The sequence below is a fragment of the Propithecus coquereli genome, unplaced genomic scaffold, assembly GCF_000956105.1.
Source record: "Propithecus coquereli isolate 6110/MARCELLA unplaced genomic scaffold, Pcoq_1.0 Scaffold414, whole genome shotgun sequence".
Taxonomy (NCBI): domain Eukaryota; kingdom Metazoa; phylum Chordata; class Mammalia; order Primates; family Indriidae; genus Propithecus; species Propithecus coquereli.
Window position 1 is genome coordinate 328,411 of NW_012149886.1, and position 9,610 is coordinate 338,020.

The window sequence follows — 9,610 nt, forward strand, 5'->3', positions numbered from 1 at the left end:
TATGCTTATCTACTTTGTTCTCTATCTCTACTCCAGGCACCTCCATCTGGAGGTCTCCTTATGGGAGGAAAATGGAAGATACTTTTCTCCACTCTGAGTCAGTACTCAATACTATTCCACTCCTAGCTCTCCCCACACTCCACCCCTGGTCCCAGGGATAGGACTATTAGTCCTTCTCTTTAGCCCATGACTCCCCAGCTGAGCTGCCTTGGTGGGTCAGATTAGGATCCTAACAAAGGATTCTGGACCGTATGTGTGACCTAACTAAAAATACTTGTTTAAATTGAGAATCACATTCTTCTAGACTGTAATGTAAAATTGGAGAATTTTATAAGTTCTTTCTTTTTTCTGTTTTCTTTTTTCTATATAATCATTGGCCCATCACTTATTTCCTATTCCAAATAATTTAACTGATAATGAGGATCTTAATTCAGGACTTCTTATTTCATTCTGTGAATGTTTGGAATATTTCAATTTTCTTTCTGAGATTCTTTACCTGCTTCTTTTTGATATTGTTTTTTTCCTCTGTGATTTATTGTGGTTTCCTCTTTCTAGCTTTGCTACTTTGTAGAATTTTCAATTGATCCTTGACTTTCTGAGATTTATTTCTTTTAATATAAAATGTTTATCTAATTTCTTTTTACATATTAGCACATTTTGTATGTATTTTATTCTCTGGTGTACATCCCATACTTTTTTCTTTTTTTACTCTATTTTTTTATTAAGGTGAAATTCATATATGGTAAAATTAACCATTTTACAGTATACAATTCAGTGCCTTTTAATATATTTACAATATTGTGCTACCTCAACTCTATCTAGTTCCAAAACTGTTTCAACATCTCAAAAGAAGACCCTCTGCTCATTAAGCAGTTACTACTCATATAATGTATGATCCTTTGTGCCTGACTTCTTTCATTTAGCACACTGTTTTTAAGGTTTATGCGCATCGTAACATGTATCAGTACTTCATTCCTTTTTATGGCTGAATAATATTCCATTGTATGAACATTCCACAATTTGTTTATCTATTCATCCATTGATGGATGGTTGGGTTGTTTCCACCTTTTGACTGTTTGAATAATGCTCCTGTGAACATATGCATCCATGTATTTTTTTTTGTATGTATTTGTTTTCATTTCTTTCAGTATATATCTAGGAGTGGAATTGCTGGGTCATAGGATAATTCTAAGCTTAACTTTTTGAGGAATCTCCAAACTGTTTCTCACAGCAGCTACACCCTCTTACATTCCCACTAGCAGTGTATAAGGTTTCCAATTTCTCCACATCCTTACAAACACTTGTTATTTTCCTTTTTTAAAAAATAATTATCACAATCCTAGTGAGTATGAAGAGGTATCTAATTGTGGTTTTGGTTTGCATTTCTCTAATGGCTAATTACATTGGGTATCTTTTCACATGCTTTTTGGCCATTTGTATGTCTTCTTTGAAAGTGTTCAAGCACTTTGCCCATTTTTTAATTGGATGGTTTGTAATTTGGTTATTGAGTGGTAAGTATTCTTTAAATATTCTATCTCTTTGGATTTTCTTTTGTTTAGATGGGGCTTTTATCTCTAGATACTAGATTCTTGTTAGATAGATAATCTGAAGATATACGATTTACAGATGTTTCTTCCATTCTGTAAGTTGCCTTTTCACTTTATAATATCTCTTGATGTACAAAGTTTTTAATTTTGAAGTCGTTGAATTTATTTTTTCTTTTTTGCTCTATCATATACTTTTTGGTACCATAATTTCATGGGTTTCTTGTTACCACATTCCCATACTTTGAAACGTGAGACTGAGAGGTCTTGTGTATTTTCATTTTTAAAAAGAGGTTTATCTTTTTTCTTTTTAAACATAGCAACCACACTTGTTTTGTTTTCCTAATTATCTTTCCACCTATGCTCCGCCTTTTCATTTTCATCATTATCCTCTTGTTAGCGTTTATCTAACCAAGGTTCATGTAACTTCATTTTTAGAAGAATCACCCTCTAAATGAATTTGAAATCTGTGTTATAGAATAATTCATTGTAGGAAACTAGAATCAGCACAAGTTTAAAGAAGGCCTTGAACTTACTTCCTCTTGCCCATGATTGTTCCCTTTCTCCTCTCCTTCGTGACTCGTCACTTGGCTGAGAACTGAATAAGAGAGATAGGGAAAGAAAGGAAAAAAGCAGGAGAAAGGTATTTAAACAGCCCACCTCTAATGATGTGGCATCCAAAGGACCTTAACCAATATAGCCTAAAGCAGTGAATTTATTACAGTAAACTTTGATTCTAAATTTATTTTTAAAAATACGTTAGGACAGCTAATTAGTTTAGAAAGACAGAAGACAGTGTGGGACTAGTAGAATGGGATGAGCTTTTAAGCTAGAACTGCCTTTGAAATCTGGCTCTGCTCCTTAGGAACAGGGTGCCCTGGCACACTTTTTCTTAACTTTTCTGGTCTTCAGTTCTCTCAGTTGTGATATTTATTTCCCCTTAGCTATGGCATTTTATAAGGACACAATAAAATGATAATTGTGAAGCTCTGCATGTGGTAAATACTCACTGAATGTTAATTCCATTTTATTACTTTATGATTCTTATTGCAAAAGGAAAGATAACTTATATTGTGATAATCATAACTTTGTTGAGGTCAGAAATATTTATATTAGGTTTCTCTGAGATTTAGTCATAGAACTTTTAAAAACAAAATGTTTAACTCTCTGCAAACTACAGGGAAGCCAAGGGTAACCTATAAAAACAACACTTTTATATGGTATAACCTAATAAATTTCCCTCATCATTTCAGAGCTCTTTACTCTCACACTTCATTTTTATTTTCTGAGTGAAAGTCTAGAAACTTTTCTCTGCTGTAAAATAGAATTAGGAAAGAAAACACTCTTAGATCTCACACTATGATATATGAGACAAGGAAAACAAGCACAGAGAGGAAAGAGCTATCAAAGTGGGGGAATTAAAGGTGACTAGTGTCATAAAATATTAAAACATGGTTTAATCAGCTGTGAGATATGTGAGCCTAATTAGAAATACATATTATTATTTGACTTTAAAGTACAAAATTAAAAATTAAAGTAATCCTACGAGCTACATAATCAGTGAGGAATAATATGTTGGAATATGAGTCTGATGTTGTAATTGGTGTGTGCAATTAAAATTAATTAATTTTAGTTAGCATATATGCATGCAAATATGAAATCAACAAATTTTAAATATTAACTCGTAATTATAGTGACACTAGTATGTTGTTATCAAGAAGTAAGAGATTTCTCTATACCATATCGTCACCCTCAGCTGTAATGCACTGTTTCTGATCAAATTAGGGAGATATTCTGTCTACAAAATGTCTGGGCAATTGAGATTATATGAAATGTGCCCACACCCAAATTTCTTTTAATTAAAATTCACAGTGATGTTTTGCCCATGTCAAATTTTCTTTCCTATCACATCTTAAATGAAAAAGGGACTTAATTTTAATTAACACATCATTGCAGGTAGTCTAATATTAATGTTTGCTAAGCCCTTTATAAGATTCATTAACAGGCACTTTGTGATGAAAGGACCCAGGAGACAGATAGGAAGTTGGGAAGCTATATATAGTGATTTCACTATTGATTTTACAAAATACCTAAGACAGAAGTACAATGCTTTAGGGTTCCATAGTTAGGTAGGAATGACGTCTTCCTAATAAGTAAGGCGAGAGAGGAAATGAGAGGGATGAAGGATATATACATATTATACATATATCTATATAGTTCTCTCTCTCTCTGAGATATATAATATATATTTTATATACATTTAAATGAAGTAACTACACACATACATGTTATATGTAGAGAGGAAGATAGAGATAGATTTATACGTGTGTGTGTGTGTGTGTGTGTGTGTGTGTGTGTGTGTAGCATTTTCTGATCCAGGATAAATGTTGGTAGACTCCAATGAAGTTGTTAAATAGGTAGATTATACGAAAATGATAAATTAATATCCTTGGACCTTAAAATAGATGGCTACTATCATGCATGATTAACCTTTCCCTAGCCAACACCTGGCTATAAAGGCTATTCGGAATTTCTAGGTCATTCACCTGTACCCTTCTTTTGTGATACTGTCTGCTTCCACTACTCACTACACTTTTGCTCTGGCATGTTCTATTTATTGCTAAACTCCATATTCTCAGCTTTCCTTGGGCTACTTTTTGTCTCTGGTCTAGGGGCAAAACTTGGCACATGCAGCTGATGCCCTGCAAGTATTACGCCCTTATGTATTATGAAAGGCTGGGCAGCCATATTTGGAAACATAGGTCTTTCTCCAAAGGTGCATTTATGTCACATGTCATCAACTTCAGCGATATCTTTCCTCATTGCAGCCTGTCAGGAAGATACTGGAAAGCGGAGGCAGACAAAACAGAAAAGGGAAAAACAGGCAAGGGAAAGTACTCGTGGGAAGGAAATAGGATTGTTGGGGTCTTTTTAAACACCATTCTATTTTCTGGTCTTCAAGAAGAGATTGATGGAGATCTAAAGAGTGTCAACTGAATTCCTCACTGCTTGGATATCAGCCTCCATGGCAACATTCAGGATCTGGGTCATTGATGTTCTTTTGATTTATAAGCTAGCCTCCAACATCAAATAGAAAAAAAATTGAAAAGAGAAACACCAGTTGACTTTCTACTCTGCCCTATCCAATAATCTACCTGTGCTGTTCTCTTAGACCATCACACATTTCTGCTCAAAGGGCAAGCAACTTGGTTTTAAAAATTATTTATTTCTTTAAAACAGTAAGTTGTAGTTCTACAGGACTTTCTCTTGCAGTATATTTTTAGCAGTTACCCAGAGATGAGACTTAATCCATTCAGGTCCCTCTCCATGTTGGGTGCGGCTATTTCTCATGAATTTTGAATACTGTTGTAGCTTCAGTATCTTCCTTTGCTTCAAATAAAGAAACCCTGTTCAGAAACTCTGAGTTCCTGTAATTGACTTCCAGTTTATCTGGTGTGGGAAAAGATCTGGATCACATGGCATGGCTATAAAGCATAGAACGAAAGTGTTTCTATGGGAGACATGGCTGTCTGAAATAAACACTGAGAAGCTGTCTTCTTGGAACTTCACTTCTTTGTGGCATTACAACAGTCAGGATTGCGGGGGGCAGGGAAGAGAGAGAGAGGGAGATAATTGAATTACTATATATAGATACTAATAGGGTTTTCCAGAGAAATAGATGATAAGGCAAGAATAGAAAAGAAAATGCATGCAGATCAAAAAGGTTGAAATAAAACTATACTTTTTAGAGATGACGTGATTGTCTTTGTAAAAATCCCTAAGGAATCTACAGAAAACTCCTAGAGCTATAAGTGAATTCATTAAGTTCACAAGATATGAGACTAATATACAAAAATTTATTTTATTTCTATAATACTAGCAATGAGCACATGGAAACAAATTAAAAGTATGGTACCATGTACAATTGGTCAAAAAATAAAACTCATAGGTATAAATCTAAGAAAACATATACAAAAGCTGTGTGATTAAAACTACAAAATGCTGATTAAAAAAATAAAGAGGATCTAAATACAAAGAGACAATTACTATGTTCATGGATTAGAAAATTTAAAGTAAATATGTCAATTCTTCCCAAGTTGATATACAAATTTGATAAAATTGCTACAAAATCTCAGCACTATTTTATTTGACATAGAGATAAGAGTATTCTGAAATTGAAATGTATAGGCAAAGGAAGTAAAATAGTAAAAATTCTAGAAAAGAATAAAGTGGGAGGAAAAATGCTAGCTGATTTCAAAACTTATTATACAGCTACAGTAATCAAGACTTTGTGGTGGGAAAGATGGACAGCTTGATTCACAGAAAAGAATAGAATAGCCAGAAATGGCTTCATGCCAGTATCTGCAAGTGATTTTTTAACAGGATTTTTGAGATGTAGTGCAATAATTAACAATTCACCCATTAAAATATACAGTACAGTGTATATTTCCACAGATATGTGCAACTGTCACCACAATCAATTTTAGGACATTTTATTCACCTCAAAAAGGAAAATTGTACCCATTAACTCCAACCCCACATTCCTCTTTCCCCTACCTTCACTTCTAAGCAATCACTAATCTACTTTCTATTTCTGTAGATTTGCTTATTCTGGACTTTTCACATAAATGGAAAGTGATCTTTTGTGACTGGCTTCTTTTACTTAGCGTAATGTTTTCAAATTTCATCCATGCTGTAGCATGTATCAATGTTTCATTTTATGGTAAAATAATATTTTATTATATCAATATACCACATTTTGTGTATACATTCATCAGCTGATAGAAATTTGGGCTGTTCAGGTAACTGGTTTTTGACAAGATTCTAAAAGTGATCCGGTGCTGGATGGTGTTGAAGCTCTTAGTCTGTGTGGGCTGCTATAACAAAACACCTTAGACTGGGTAATACATAAAGGGTAGACATTTATAGCTCACAGTTCTGGAGGCTAAGGAGTCCAAGATCCAAGAGCCAGTAAATTCAGTGTCTGGTGAGGGCCCATTCATTATAGATAGTAGCTTCTATGGGTCCTCACACAGTCTAAAGACAAAGAGGCTTCATTTAGCCTCTTTTATAAGGACATTAATTCATCACGGTGGAGCCCTCAAGACCTAATCATCTCCTAAAGGCCCTACCTTCTAATATCTTTACCTTGGTAATTAGGTTTCAACATATCAATTTTGGAGGAAACACAAACATTCAGATTATAGCAGATAGCCATAGCCAAAAATAATGAACTTCATTCCAAACCACACAATTGCTATAAAAATCAACTCAAATAGATTTAAATATAAAATGTAAAACTACCAAACTTTTAGAAGGAAACAGAAGAAATGTTTTCGGGATATAGGGATTCGTGAAGCATTTTTAGACATGACACCAAAAAAGATGATCTATAAAATAAAAACTTGGTAAATTGGACTTCATCAAAATGAAATATTTTTCTCTGCAAAATGCCCTTTAATATGGACTAGGAGAAATATTTACAAACCACAAAACTGAAAAAGGACTCATATCTAAAATACATATAAAAGATTCTCAAAAGCTATTAAAAAGTAAACAATGTAATTAGAGTATAGGCAAAATATATGGACATATAACTGAATAAGACATATGGTTGGCAAATAAACACATGAAAAGATATTTAACTTCATCAGCCAATTTCTGGTTTAGACAATTGCTTTTTACAGTCTTTATAGGCAATGAAAGTTAGATATAAGCTTAATTTATGGCATACATGAACAGTGAAAATTACCAAAAAATTTCTAAAATCACTCATGTTATAATATTTCTCTAAATTATTTTTCTATAGAGAAAATATTCAAAAGCAAAATTTCATGGAGATCACTATGCAATATAAGCTATTATAGTTCAGCTGCTCCCTGGAGCTATGCTTCTCTATTGTGTGTTTTCTACCCAGGTGTCTTGATTCATTTTCCCAAATGTAGTTGGAAATGTTAATTAACAAACCTAAAATTCCTTAGAGTGATATGATATTTAGGTAGGAGAATTAGCTTCTACCTAGAAGTTTTGTAAAGCTTCGACTACTGTTTTTTTGTTTGTTTGTTTGTTTTTTGGTTTTGGTTTGCTTTTTTCTAACATTTCTGTCATGCCAGAAATATTCCTATGATCAATATCAGCTCTTTCATTCTGAGGTCAGGATCAAGAACCATTCAAGTCACAGTCATTAGGGTTCACTTACAGCACGTGAAACTGAGATTACCAAAATTTACCAATGTTTCTGGACTTCCAGGGAGCAACATTCTTTCTTTGTAAAGATGAGACATCATAAATCAGGTCCCAATTTACTTCACTGAATGGACTTTGTCACTATAATTTCCAACATGTAAATACAGTTCTTTAGATAAAATTTACCTCAAAAATGTTTCATTTTTGACATGGTCATGGTTACAAATAAGATTGCTATCTTAGATATAAAATGAAATAATGCCCTACATAACTTATGTGCAATAAAAAAGCATAACTTTTAGGGTTATCTTTTCTACCAGACAGAAAAAATAAATCATGATTATCAATTTTCGCTCTGTTTTTATAAATTAACATCTAAATTAACAGGTTTGTAAAACATTTGGGCTCAAATAAGTTGTGCCTACTAAAATGAACAAACATAAGATTCATGAAGACTTTTGCTAGGCTCATTGGAAGCTCTGGCACAATATTAAATGGTCGTATAATTGTCATTTTTCCTTACTTGCAATTTTTCCTGAACACAGTCCCTAAACAGCATAAGTTGGCATAGGTTTTGAAATTTATAGAAATGGCCCCTTTTGCATATATCCTGTGTCTTGTTCTTCTGTTCAATATTGTGTTTGTGTCACCTATATTGTTGCTTAAGCTCCAACATTTTTTATGTCATTTGATTGCTGTATTGCATTTCATTGTAGAGATATAACACATTTCCCATTGTGCCAATAAGTGTAGAGTCTTTTTTTCAATTTAAATTTTATATACATATGTATTAGTTACCTATTTCCATATTATAAATTAATGCTTTTGCCATATTCTATTGGTTAGAAACAAGCAACTGGTCTTGATTAGTCAACACTCAAGGGGAGGGAGTGATGCAAGCACATGAATAGCAAGAGGTGGGCATTTCTAGAGGCTGCTCAGCACAACATGTCATACCTATTTTTTTTTTTTTTTTTTTTGACCACAGTAGGAACCAGTTTATTGGTCAAGGATGAGTGTTAGGGGCCTGCACCCGTGAGGATCAAGGGCTCAGGCTGCCCCAGGGACCTAGAAATCCATGTCCTCAACCAGGTCCTGTAGGTAGGCCTTGCACTGGTCGGAGGTGAGGGAGAGTGGGTGGCTGTTGGAAATGTGCAGGTCCACGGTGTTCTCCAGTGAGGAGGCGCCCCCTGACCGGGCCATGTCTAACAGGGCCCTGAGGCACGTGGGAACCACCTTAACCATCACGAGCTTCTTGGTCCATGGCTGGTCCTGGGGCCATGGCTCTCCGATGCAGAACCAGAGGGTGTAGCGTGGTGAGCATCTGCCTCCTTCGATGAAGGTAATCAGATCTGCCACGAAGGGCCCCAGGTCGAACACGCCTCCTTCCTTGTCCTTTGGGACCTCACCATCAGGCCCATGCCCGCTGTTGGGGAGCAGCTCCTCGCCCACGGCCCAGTACGTGTGGCAGTGCCCCAGTCGCTGGGCCCAGAGCCGCTGCCCGGCCCGCCGTAGAGCCAGGCCCCCCCCCAGGCAGCTCAGCACACGCCTCACGTAGCCCCTCACTCCCCTGTCTGTCAGGGACAGCCCAGGGTCTGGCAGTGTTATTGGCTGCCCAGGGAGCATCCTGTCTACTGCTTCAGACCCCACCAGCCGCAGGCCCCCTGGGCACGAGATGGTCTGCTGGAAGACTTGGCGGCCCCGGTAGAAGGCTGTCACCTCGAACTCCCACTCTTCCTCCGGCACCAGCAGCCGCCTCAGTGGGTTTTCAGGGAGCTCCGGGTTTGGGTGGGGAGCGGGACTGTCCAAGCTGGGGCTCAGCAAGAGCTGAGGGTGGGGCTCAGGGGCCACAGCGAGGCCTGAGGGCTGCCTGTCTGGGA

The 9,610-nt window shown here is 36.1% G+C and overlaps 1 pseudogene across 1 annotated transcript in view; it reads right to left on the reverse strand.

Annotated features, from left to right (window-relative positions):
- Positions 1-8,713: 8,713 nt before the first annotated feature.
- The window catches only part of LOC105817454, a 1,141-nt pseudogene continuing 244 nt past the window's right edge, over positions 8,714-9,610 (reverse strand). The window contains exon 2 of the transcript XR_001137841.1: positions 8,714-9,604. The product of XR_001137841.1 is annotated as an interferon regulatory factor 3 pseudogene (transcript). The remainder of the gene's footprint in view (positions 9,605-9,610) is intronic.